The sequence below is a fragment of the Anarhichas minor genome, unplaced genomic scaffold, assembly GCF_050575085.1.
Source record: "Anarhichas minor isolate MPS153535 unplaced genomic scaffold, ASM5057508v1 ptg000018l, whole genome shotgun sequence".
NCBI classification, from domain to species: Eukaryota; Metazoa; Chordata; class Actinopteri; order Perciformes; family Anarhichadidae; genus Anarhichas; species Anarhichas minor.
In genome coordinates, this window is record NW_027466464.1 from 6,708,057 (window position 1) to 6,720,432 (window position 12,376).

A 12,376-nucleotide genomic window follows, 5' to 3' on the forward strand; every position below is an offset into this window, starting at 1 on the left:
GATGGCAGGAAGATGGCTGAAGTGAGTGTTTGTGTGTGTCATTGTGGGGGAATCTAAGGGGTCCAGTTGTCTTCCTAGTTCTGTCTGCCTTCTTCCTCCTCCTCCTCTCTTGTCGAAAATCCTTTTCAGAACAGCAAAGGTTCTTCGGGAGAATACGGTTTGAAGCCATACAAGTGCAACTTTAGGCTGCAATGTTAGTTACACTCCCCAGTATGAATGTGTTGCAATGCAGGAAGCTTACTCATGACTTCATATTATACCTTCAGCGTCTGCAGAGACAAAAAGGTTTTACGAGAACTGCACATGTTTGAACACGCCTCGTCCAACACGATCTCCCTTCCCAACTCGTCACATACGGTCAGGACCGCTTTGGGGTCCCTTTATAGCGGGCAGGGTGGCTCTTCAGCATCCATTTTCAACTTGCAGGGTAGTCCCATAGACTTCAACACGTGGTTAACATTGTGAATTCAAACTGAACTACTTTTCAGGCAACACAATGACTTAGTTAAGTTTCGGAAAAAAGATCAAGGTTTGGGTTCAAATAAGTTTGTTAGAAACTGTTTTGACAATTAATAAATGATTCCATCAAAGCAAACATTGTGCATCTTCTCAAATCTGATCATTAGCTGCTTTTCCACATTCCACACTCTGTGATGGCGTTTTTTTCACTAATTCTGGTGTTTCATAGTCTAATTAATATATCGATTAATATATCCTCTATCCAAATGTCATTGCACATACATGTGCAACGTTGACATTGAAACAAACTCATGTTGGGTGAGAAATGTAAACGAATAATCTTGGATATCTTGAACATGCTCAGTAAGTTTTAATGGCAAAATGCCCTTTGGAGTCTGATGTTGTGTATTGTCTACAAGAGGAACTTTGAAGATTCATCCTCTGGGCTATTTTTTGAGATGTAAATTGAGTTCAGTGAAAGAAAACAAGTGGAAACTGCAAACACACGTGTCTGTAAAAAGGGAGTTCTACGCAGCCGTTTGAAAGATGACACTGACCTGCCCTCAGCTCCTCGGGCAGGTCAGTTCAAAGGAGCCTCCATGCCAGAGAACAAATTGCTGCATGCTTTCAGTGCAGTCTTTGGAAGGGCAAAGCTGGACCTGTCCAACAAACTCAGGCTGCGATCCCAGCTTGGTTCTTGTTGCCGTAAAAGTCAAATCAATCTGGTGTGATCTCATGTTTTTTGCTCCGGTTGCTGCATTCAGCGTAAACATGGGATTAGAAAGAATGGGGGAATATAGCTCGGACGTCTTTAAAAAGTGAGGCAATAAAAGTCAAGAATGGACAAGAGCAAGCTTCTGTGATGAAGACAAAAGCAGGCAGAAAAAGGGATGGGTGGGTGAAGAGGACAGGAAGTTGGGGGGGGTCACTCAGTCAGTGGCCACCTCTTTTTCAATAGGAGCCCTGGGGCCTCGGCATGGAGCTCTGACCTGGAATTCCAAATAAATAATTCCTTAAACCCCCCCCCCCACTGAAGGGGAGACACACACACACACACACACACACACACACACACACACACACACACACACACACACACTTGAAGGGGGTGCACTGAGCAAAATGCATAATTACTCCAAAACCACGGCTTATTTAGACTATTTTTCCAAATATGTGAGGGTACATTTGATCAACAGACATAATTCTGTGAGGTAAAATCACACACACAAGCATGCACCAAAGTGTACCCACTCACAGGTATTAATTCTCGAAGCTTAGCTCTCGGAGTAGCCTAAATCCTGCATGTGTGAGCAGGAACATTCAGTTAATCCTTACTAAATACAGCATGAAACCGTTTTTCAGTAATAAGTGAGCAGGCAAAGGGAGGCATGACACTGAGGTCAAATGCTCTGTAGTATACGCAAGTAATTAATATACGCAGAACAGGAAAGACAACAAAACAACACAGAGTTGACAGTGAAGCAGTAAGCAAGATGTCCTCGGCTGCACTCAGGTGAAAACTGTAGCGTGACAAAATCAAAACCAAAATTGGATTTTATTTCTCAGGGCTCATTTTTCTGCTTCGGGACCGGATATCAACATGCAGTGACCTCTTGATATTCCTTATGAAGATCATTGCACTCGCTGAAACACAGACCCAGAGTATGAGCAAAATGTCAGGATGGAAAAACTCTATAGTGCAAAACACTATAAAAGTGTCCACATTCATGGCGGAAGTCAACTGTGGGAATGAAGCGATTAGAGGCTTGCTCATATTTTTTTGCAGAAATGAAAGGATCATTCTGGTTTATTGTTATGGTAGTTTCTGTTGTAATCAACTCCACCCTCTCGTGTCATTCTGGTTGCAAAAAAACAAAATGGTGACGGACAAAAACCCTTAAGTCCACAAACCAACGGGTGACGTCACAGTCCACTTCTAATAAACCCGGAATATTGTGACCAAAGTGTGAGCCATTCATTGGAGCACCTAAGACAATCGGATCATTTCTAATCTGATTATGCTAAACAAATATTTCTCATTGCATGTTTCTTACTAAATGTATGTGAGGGAATTTAAATCCACAGCACTAAAAAAAGGAAAGCCTTAAAATATCTCTGAAGTCACTTCATGTCCTTTTTCAGTTTCTATCTCCGTTACTGTTCCAAGATTAGACAAAGAGCGGGTGTGTTGGGGACGTTGCGAAACGTTTTCACCCAGTGTGAGTATCATATCACCAGAGTTTACACTGATTGAGACTAATGCATAAATGGGAAGTTGTAAACTTAACACACAATGACAGATGTGAGAGGGATCTTGTCCATGCGTTCCCCCCGTAGCCCATGACAAACCACATTAGAGAGGACATTAGTGGACACAGGGGTCACTGTAACCCACACACACACAAATACACAAGGGGAAGGCCATTAGATCATCCACCCAGTGCCTTCGGATTCTCTCCCACACACACACACACAAAAACACACGCGCACACACACACTGAAGGTAACTCAACACCGCTGCTTTCTCACTAGAGGAGCGCTTTAATCTGCACCAGACAGAGAGATTCTGGCTGCGGAAATTAATGTTTACTTTTCAGCCGTCTCTATTTCCAACTGTTCTCGTTTTCCTCCGTTGTTGAGAAAACATCCCAAAGGAGATGTGAGATTGCGAAACCAAAACGCCGCCAAACAAACACCGCTGTTTCATATGGTTTTTTTCAGGGGAATATCACACAAACTTGTCAAAAAATGACCCCGCAAGGTATCGCGTTTCTGAAAAGACACACATTATACAGTATGGTGGAGTCCCTAGTGCTAGCTACAAGCACATGTTGATGTCATATATTATTGGCCACTGAACTGCTTTTCGTGCTAGTTTTCCTGATTGCTTTATGGCACAAATTGGGATTACTTTACAGCACAAAACTAAAAAAGGGTGCTGTTCTGTGCTGAGAAGTTTACAGACATTGTGAAATCTGTGATTCGTGAAAAGCCAAGAGAATATTTGCCAGAAAGACCAGAATTGCATGGTAGAATCACACAAAGCGAGAATGCTGCAGACGGCACCCGCTCACGCGCTGCAATGTAATCAAATCAAGGCATTTTGGCATCGTCAATTTACGTCCACTAAAAAGTGCTTGTTTTTCACTGACAGGCTCTGGTTGTTGATATAAGTGTATGACAAAATAATGGCTCAAGGAGAAAAGACAACGGTGAATATACCACCCGGGCAGAGTTTTACGTTACAGAGAGTGTACAATCTCACAGAGTTCCGATGCCATGGCTGAATATTTAGATGATTTCATAATTAGGAGGCCTGTCAGTAGGCTGTAGATGTTAACAACCAGGCCCGTTAAACTTAATAAGGACCGTAATCCAACTACAGCCCCATGCAGACCCACATGCATAAATCCAGAGCCTCTCCCAGGAGGGGAACTGTACTAGAACATGCTGCAGAGGTCATCTATACCAAAACTAGGCATGTTAAGCAGCAAGAAACAGGTTCAATGGTTGCTTTTTGAACACAGCTTCACCATTTCAACATGTGACTCATTCTGATGTAGTGAGCAACACATGCAAAGAGGAAATCTACCCTAAAACCAGGCCTTTTGTATCAGACGTATCAAGAACTGGATGAATCTTTGCCCCAGAAATGATCTTTAAATCCTGCACAGATAAGAACAGCCGTCCTTTGACTCCCGTCGGATAAGACTATGGCTTTAAGACGACGGTGAACAGATCCACATCAGAAACTCACTGCTGTAAGCCAAGAAAGTCAACCTGCACTCCATCACAGTTTCAGTGTTTTGACAAAAGCTCTTGCAACAGCGTGATGACATCCTACTCCTTCATTTACATGGTAATCCACTCGCTCTGCGCTCTGTGATACTGTCTCGTTAAACCGAGAGAAAAAAATGTTTGTATTTTTGGTACGCGCATTCCAAAGATGTCGAAACCGTCAAGGTCTCGTTCCTCCAACGCAGCCTCCTCACTTTGAGGGAACTTAGGGAGGAAATCAGGGAGGAAAAGCAAAATGGATGGTTGTGAGGTTCACAAGTTCAGGCCTCTCTGTTCCCTAGAGCCAGAGAGAATGCCTTGAAACAGGGGATGATCAGAATTTGAAATATACAGTATAAACTGCAAAGATCGCTTTTCTTTTTGTATGCACCATTGCATTGCTTTTGTTGTTTCGTGTTGTAGTTTTGATTTGAGGTGGAGACGGAGCGTTCTTTTCACCATAAAGCATGAAATTGCCATCGTCCATGAGTGTCGAAATGACCTGTGTCAACGCCCTGGCTTATGTGGTTCAAAGCATCAGCAATGGCAAACATGTGCAGCAGTTCATACTGAAATGTTGGACAAAACACCGAGGCTGAATTAGAATGCATGATTTCTGATAAATGAAGCGTTACCCTTGCAGCTTGAAAAACAAATTTTAAAAATAGATCTCAGTAATGTTACACAGATATTTCTATCAAATAGCCAACAAACTGTCAAAAGTCAATTTGTGAGTCTAGTGATAGTTGTGTTGAGATAACAGTGCAGAATGTAGTAAATGTTACCTTTTTAATAAAGGAACAATCTCTTGCATTTTACTGGACGTGCAGATGAACGTAGTTCAGCGTCTTTGAGGTGAGTGTTAATTGAACCCTCTCCCTCATTATTGGTCTCATGGTGGCGCTGTTGAGGAAAAGGCAGCAGATCACCAAAGTCATTTGGGTTCATCCTCTGGGCACCGTGAATGTACCCAACGTAGTGGACCGACCCATCGACATTGCTGTATAGATCTGTGGCTACGGCATGGTTTAAAAACAACACAGACATTTAGTGATCCTATGAGCAAACAGACGACCAATCTCAACGTGTGTTCCTCTACTTCTTCTGAGTGCTCTGACGTGGTTCAGCGATGACGCATAAACATAAATCAACACGGGGGCGTCTAGAGAATTTTAAGAATGGCAACAACATGTCAGCGACTGTCATTGTAAATGTTCCACGCGAGGACACCGGTCATACTGACACTTCAATAAACACTCAAATTATGCCTTCTCACTCACTCTCTCTCTCTCTCTCTCTCTCTCTCTTCCCCCCCCCCCCCCCCTCCACACACTTTAGCGAAAGCGATTCTAAAGTTTGAGCTGCCATCTCACATTAATTTCATCTCTAGAAGGCAACAGAAGAGTGGGATCTGCTCTGTGTGAACACACTAAACCAATCAAAACAGATAAAGTTCGGGATCAACCTTTTTGCACACTAATAGCATCTCTCTAGCCTTTACAAATAGCATGACCTTACTTGATAGGCCAGAGTAAGCGGACACATTTTCCTTTCCTTCACTTTCCCTCCAACCCCACTCTGTGTTACTCCAACACGTTGGTTGCGCTGTGACCTCAACGAACCACCGTTACACATCAGCCATTTAGAAGCGATAGTTGTTTGAAGGGTGGACATGTCATTTTGAGATGATTTTCTTCACTTGGCCTCTTCTTCTGAAGCATTAGGGTAAGTGGCTCTAAAAATAGACTGTACAATGTCAACATTCTGGCGCCCTAGAAGCAACCAGGATTAAATTAGCCTACCGCTGCTTCCTCTCTGAGCCTGTGTGCATCTGTGTGAAGCGCACGTGAGCGCGGTATCGTCAGAAAGGCTGTGAGTGTATGTTTCACACGCTAAAGTTCCACATTCCTGTAAAAACCATCCACTGTTTTTATACGTGTGCCGTTCTGCAAGAACATGTTGATAAGACGGCCAATAGAGTCCAATCACTCCACAAGAAGAGCCACTTCCAGTCACTGGCCCTTCTGCTGTAATAACACCGAGGGTGCTTTGACTTTCCCAAGATTTTCTCCTTTACGTCATTCTTCTTTCAACATCAACAACCTGACCGTGGAAAATAGCTATTAAGCAATCACGGGCAATATATCTGTCAGACGTTTGCTTTTTGTGTAAACCATCTCCACTTTGTCTCTGCCGCCCCCTTCTTTTCTCCCTCTGCCTCACTGTCCGGGTCTCCCTCCTTAAAAAGGCATAGCACGAGACGCATCTGCACAGGTTGCCCTACACACACACACACACACACACACACACACACACACACACCCCAACACTCTCAGTGGCACACATGCAAATAATTTAAAGTGGGATCTCAACCAGAGCAAAAGTTAGACATAGATTGCGATACATGAGCTTGCACCTACATGTAAAACCTGTCTATCTACGTATATTGATACAATACTGACGTCTTTAGTCGTCTATTCCTGCTTTTTTTTTCTTTGTTCAGTGAAATTGAGAAAGAAAGATATTCTGGTTATCGCCCCAAAACAATTTCAGAAGCTGCTCTCATAAATAATAAATTGTATACATATCGGCCACCACGCAGCTATTGGCTGCCATTTACGGAAGGACGATATGAAAATGAACTTAATTGATCATTTCACCACCTCCAGTTATTCCATCCTCACGTGGTAATTGAGCGGAAAGCTAGCTTGGGTGTTTCGTAAAGTAGCCAATTAAATTGTTTGCCGACTGGAATGTTAAGTGCCACTTGCAATTTCAACATGGAGACACACACTCCCAGTGGGTCGGCCATGTTGGAAAAGCTCTGCTATCCCCCTGATTTAGACCCTCTGATAACCTTTCAAATCTTTTACAACAGAGCCGTGGATCATGCAAATTTATTTACTTAACCACCCTCCTGTTTATGCTTGCTTGCGTTTAGAAAGAAAGGTGCATTGCAGCTAAATCAAATTCTGCTACATTCAGTACTTTACCAAAATATATTCTTTGTTCACGCTTCAAGTCAGGATTTCACCTCACAGCAAACATGTGAAACCTCCCAGCGGACCAGCAACACGTCTCAGCTCTGTATTATTACAAACACTCTGAGGTGCAATAACTTCAAGGTCCAGATCGTACTAATGACTCCAAACCGATGGCCTCATGTTATCCCCGGTGGAGCGTAGCAGGCGAGGGGGGGGGGGGGGGGCGGCATGGAAAACAGAGCTGCAGTGGTGGGAAACTGCTGAGTGAGAGCTTCTCCACATCTCAGAGAGGAAGAGTGTGTGTGTGTGTCTGTGTGCGTGTGTGTGTGTGTGTGTGCAAGAACGTGAAGCATGGAGCAGCTCTTTGTAATAGGAAATGATGGGAGAGCCGTTTGAGGGGCCGCATGGGTTTTGACCTGGAGACCACTCGCAGTCGTGAGAACCGACTCCCGGGCCATGTGTCCTTAAGTCCCTCACATCAGCACACGCAGGCGCTGCTGCACGTACAGCCGGTGTGGAAGGACAAGCAAAATACGAGGCCGAGTCCACACGAGAGAAATTATCATACCTTCTCACCAGTGCATGTGGACTCGTGCCAACTATGCAGCCTATAAAGCCCCCCCCCCCCTCGCTAAAAGTAAGTCGCCCAAGTATGTTTTGGTAAGGATATCATACGCTGCCCCCCCCCCCCCCCCCCCCCCCCCCATTCACACTCAATTTGAAGCCTATATGAAGACAAAAGCCTAACCAGCCCACTGTTGACAACATTAGGAGGGGGAAAAAAGATTGTGTTGGATTTATTTAATCCTCGGCTCTCCATAAGAGTCTCTTCAGCTTTCCCAGAAGTATGCTTTGGTGTAAGGTGACTCTCACAAGGACTGAAAACACTGGGAAACAAATGCAGGTAAGAGAAGTGCAGCTCCCTTCCCCCTGTTAATTACCCATGTGCCCTTGGGCAAGACTGAGACAACTGCTCCAGTTGTGGTGGTTTGATACTGGACATCTTCCAGGTGCAGATGTCAGTGCAGGGTCAACACTCCCTCTTGAAAACCCATAAATCATCCAGTTATCGACTCCACCGTCTCCACACAGAAACACCTTGAGTGCTGATGTCATGATTTGATACACGGTGGAATTCCAGATTTCTGGGTCCAAAAATAAAACGTGCATTTTTCAGAGTCTGGCTGTGCTGAGAAGAGATTTTCAGCAGATGTGTGCTGGCATACAGTGGGGCTTGACTTGCTTCTAGCAGAAATAAACAAAGTCTGCTGAGAGCTTTTCTAACTGGTCCAGGAGCTGTCATATAGACTTGTTGGTATGTTCAAATCGAGGGATGGAGTTAGACCTAAATTCTGTTTTACTGACACAGCATTTTAGTATGGATGCATAATAACGAGGAACTTACTGAAGAAATAGGAAAAGGTGGTCGTTTAACTTGTTGGTTGCCTGATGTCTATATATTTAGTACAGCACTGAACCTGCAAAAACTGTGCCACCCTGAATTAAAACCACAGAAGAAGAAACGCATGCACTGCGCTGGAATCCAAGTTAAAAAAAAAAAGTTTACCTCTGACTTCCACACAACGTAAGCGTGAGAGCTGGACGGCTGCGCTTTCCTCTGAAGCCACCTCCGCGGGGAGAATAGAGTGCCGGTGCTCCCGGACGGCGTTGCCCCGGGCCCCCTCACCAGAAACGGTAAATCCCCGGCGGTATTCCTTTTGGCACGCTTCACGATGTCATAGTCGAAGTGGAAGTTGGAGGACGGCGAAACATCCAGAGGAATGGAAGGAGAGGATAGGGACGGTGTTATGGGCTCCTTAAATGTCGGGATTTTGGTGCGTAAAGTCGGTTTCACAGCCGAGCGCTCCGGAGACGCACCTGCGTCCGCAGCCGCCGCTCCAGAAAACGGTGTGCCACTTACCCCATGGGTCCCGGTGTCACAGTATCTTATGATAGCGGGGTCCAGGCTCCGGGTTTGGCGTAGCCTCCGTTTGGTTATGGCTTTGGAGGCCGGAGAGGAGCAGGAGAAGACGCTGTTGAGGAGTCCTTGAGCGGCAGACATGTCTCCTTATCTCACATCAGCGCTGCTCAATGCGTCCCTCAAAAGCTCCCCGACAACTACAAGACGCGAGTTTAGCGTTTCCCCACCAAAAGGAAGGTCCGAGCACGAGCTGGCGGAGAGCTGGAATGTGTCCTGCATCTGGCTTCGGACGCTGCGTAAAGTGGAGAAAGAGCGAGTCTTCTTTTCCTCTGACGTTGGTCATTCCCAAACTAGAGTGGAGTGAGAGTGAGAACGCAGTTTAATTGTGTGTGTGTGTGTGTGTGTGTGTGTGTGTGTGTGTGTGTGTGTGTAGGAGGGGGTTCAGATAACTTGAGATAAGTTCTTGCATTTTTTGCTTGTTAACCATTTGATGTCAACATAGTATATTATTAACCACTTTGATTTAATTTGGTCAACTCTCCAGGCGAGTTTGCATTTAAAGAGTCAACTCCAAGACCCCCATGGCTCCTCTTTTACTTTGTTGATAAAATGGAAATGCCCTCCAGATGATCCATCAGTGGGAGTTCCCTAAACTCATCCACCAAATTCCATTCAGAAAAGCTTGAATTTAAACTCCATTTAGTTTCCTGCTGCCTTTGCAATTAAAAAAAAGTCCAGTATTTCTATGATTAATAAGCTAATTTTCATAATTAGGCGAGTAGACAGACACGATCATCAGACGGGCAGAAGGTCACACAGCACAGACATGATTTAGCCATGGGATTAAAATAGGCATATTAATCCTTGTCTCTCATTAATCCACCTCGCCGTCTGGGAATAATGGGTCTATCGGAGAAGCCCGCTGTGTGCTATTATTAGCCGAACAATAAGTGAGCCAAAGGATTAATAGCCAATGCCTTTCTTTTTACACCTGTGCAAGAGGCTGTATTCCAGACATTTGTTTACACAGATGCTCGTGGAGGAGCTCAGTGATCCCAGCATGTTAGGATGGCTGAGTGAGTGCGTTTGTGCGAGAGGAAGAGAGACTCTGGCGAGAGAAAGAGAGACTCTGTCAGAGAGAGACGGATCATGTGTGGCCCAGTGTGTGAAAGTATGGGGAAAAGGGACAGCAGGAGCCCTGAGAGGAGGGTGCCGCACGGCTGATGAAGGAGCTTATGAAGCTGCTCCGCATGACGCGCCCACACACACACATACACACAACACAGCGTGACATGACACCGATAACAGCTGAGATAGATTTGACCCTTCTAAAAACAGTCTGCAGGGGGGGGGGGGGGGGGGGGGACACAGGCTGAGTGAAAACACAGAAGCGAGGTATTATAGAAAGAAAACATGGTGTTTCGCATTAGGACAGTTTATGGATAGAAGCCAGGACCCGAGGGAGGCAGTATTGCCCTGAACTATGCCCGTACAACTCCTCCATTTGCGGGGAAAGCCAAGAACAACAGTCATATGGAACAATAGTGCTTTATTGAGAAGATGATGATCCACAGATTTAGAATGCATGTATTCAAGCTCTTCTTCAAAGACAAGCTGGGCATTGCAGGAGACTGTATACGCAGCGTAACCGTGGAAAAGATTTAATGTGAAACAGTGATCATTTGACAAGTCTGTCAAAATATATCAGTCGGGGTTAAAAGGAAGGACAATACATCAGCAGGGCTGCACTTCAGCTCGTCACGTTCAGTGTTAACGCTGTCCATATTTGGTGTACAATAGTGAAGCAGCACTGCCTGAAACCACTTTAAGCAAAAATGAGCCTCGATTCAGCTACAGCTGTAGAGACATGGTTTCCTGTGCCGGGGATCAGTGCACATTTCACTGTGAATGAGAAGGTCACAAGGTCAGCAATCAAAGGAAATCAAATTACTTGTAGAGATATGAAATATGAAACAATAAATCAGTGATGCAAGTTCTATTTTGATCTGTTAAAGACAATTAACTTCAGCATTATTCCATATTTTACTACTACAAAAGAAAATCAGCTTTCTTAAAGTGATTAAACTCTGTGATTAGAGAAGTAATTGAATCTGTTTGCAAACTAGCAGGATGATATCAAATTAAAGACAAACACAGAAAGAGAGGGCTTGTACCCTAGAGCAATGTATCCAAACAAAGTTTTCACATGTTCCTGGCTGCACATCTAAACACCTCTGTGTATTATAGAGCCAACATATTGTTCCAATAGAGGAAGATTAGATTATTGAGACATGCTGGATTTTCTTTTACTGTATTGTGCCTCAAGGAAAAGGCTCCTTCCCTAAACTGTGTTAACTGAATACCAAAACATGTGTATGATACCCGGGTGTGCTTAATTTGTATAGGGTGGTTTAATACAGATATTTAATCTGAGTATCTGCAGAGTTGTAATTGAGGTAATTTGCAATCGTCCAATAAATTACCCGCAGGTTCTCAATACTTTTCATGTCATGGACCCCTAAACGCACACAGATGGCTTGACCCTTGTAGGACCTACTTTTTCATATGAAAGTGGAGAAAAGGGGTTATTAGAATTGGGATAAACACTGGTGAATTACAGTAAAAATCTGTTTCACATGTGTGTTAGGCAATACATGGAGACCTGTAAAGGACTGGGGTCTTTGAGCATTAGTTTATAAACTTATATTCTTGATGTAAATCATACACATGGTCCACACAGACTAAGGCTTCCTCTAGTCAAGGCATGTGTTGCTTTATTGTGGAAATGTTATGCATGCTAGAAAGTACTACATATATGTATTAAATCTAATTTACCAAATAGAACAAAAGCAGTTTGGTGGTAACTTCACAATGAAGGCAAATTAGTTTAATGTATACTGACATCTGCTGACCAGTTTCTGAAAGTACACTACTAGTACGGCATCCGTGAGAGACCATTTCAACTTATTGAATTGCGTTTTCCATGCTGCCTTCAGTGCTCTGTGAAATGTCGCGGATAGGTGATTTGCATAAATACATTATCAAACAAAGTAACACAATGCTACACAGTGGATGAAGATAGAATGCATTTATGTATTTCTTTGGCTAAATGTAGCCTAATGCACTCACTCATAAATGTCATAATAATATGAGGAATTCTTAAAATCGTGTTGGTTTGAAATGACTATTAAAAGTGTTGACATTGTGATATTTCACATACAAAAAAATACATTCG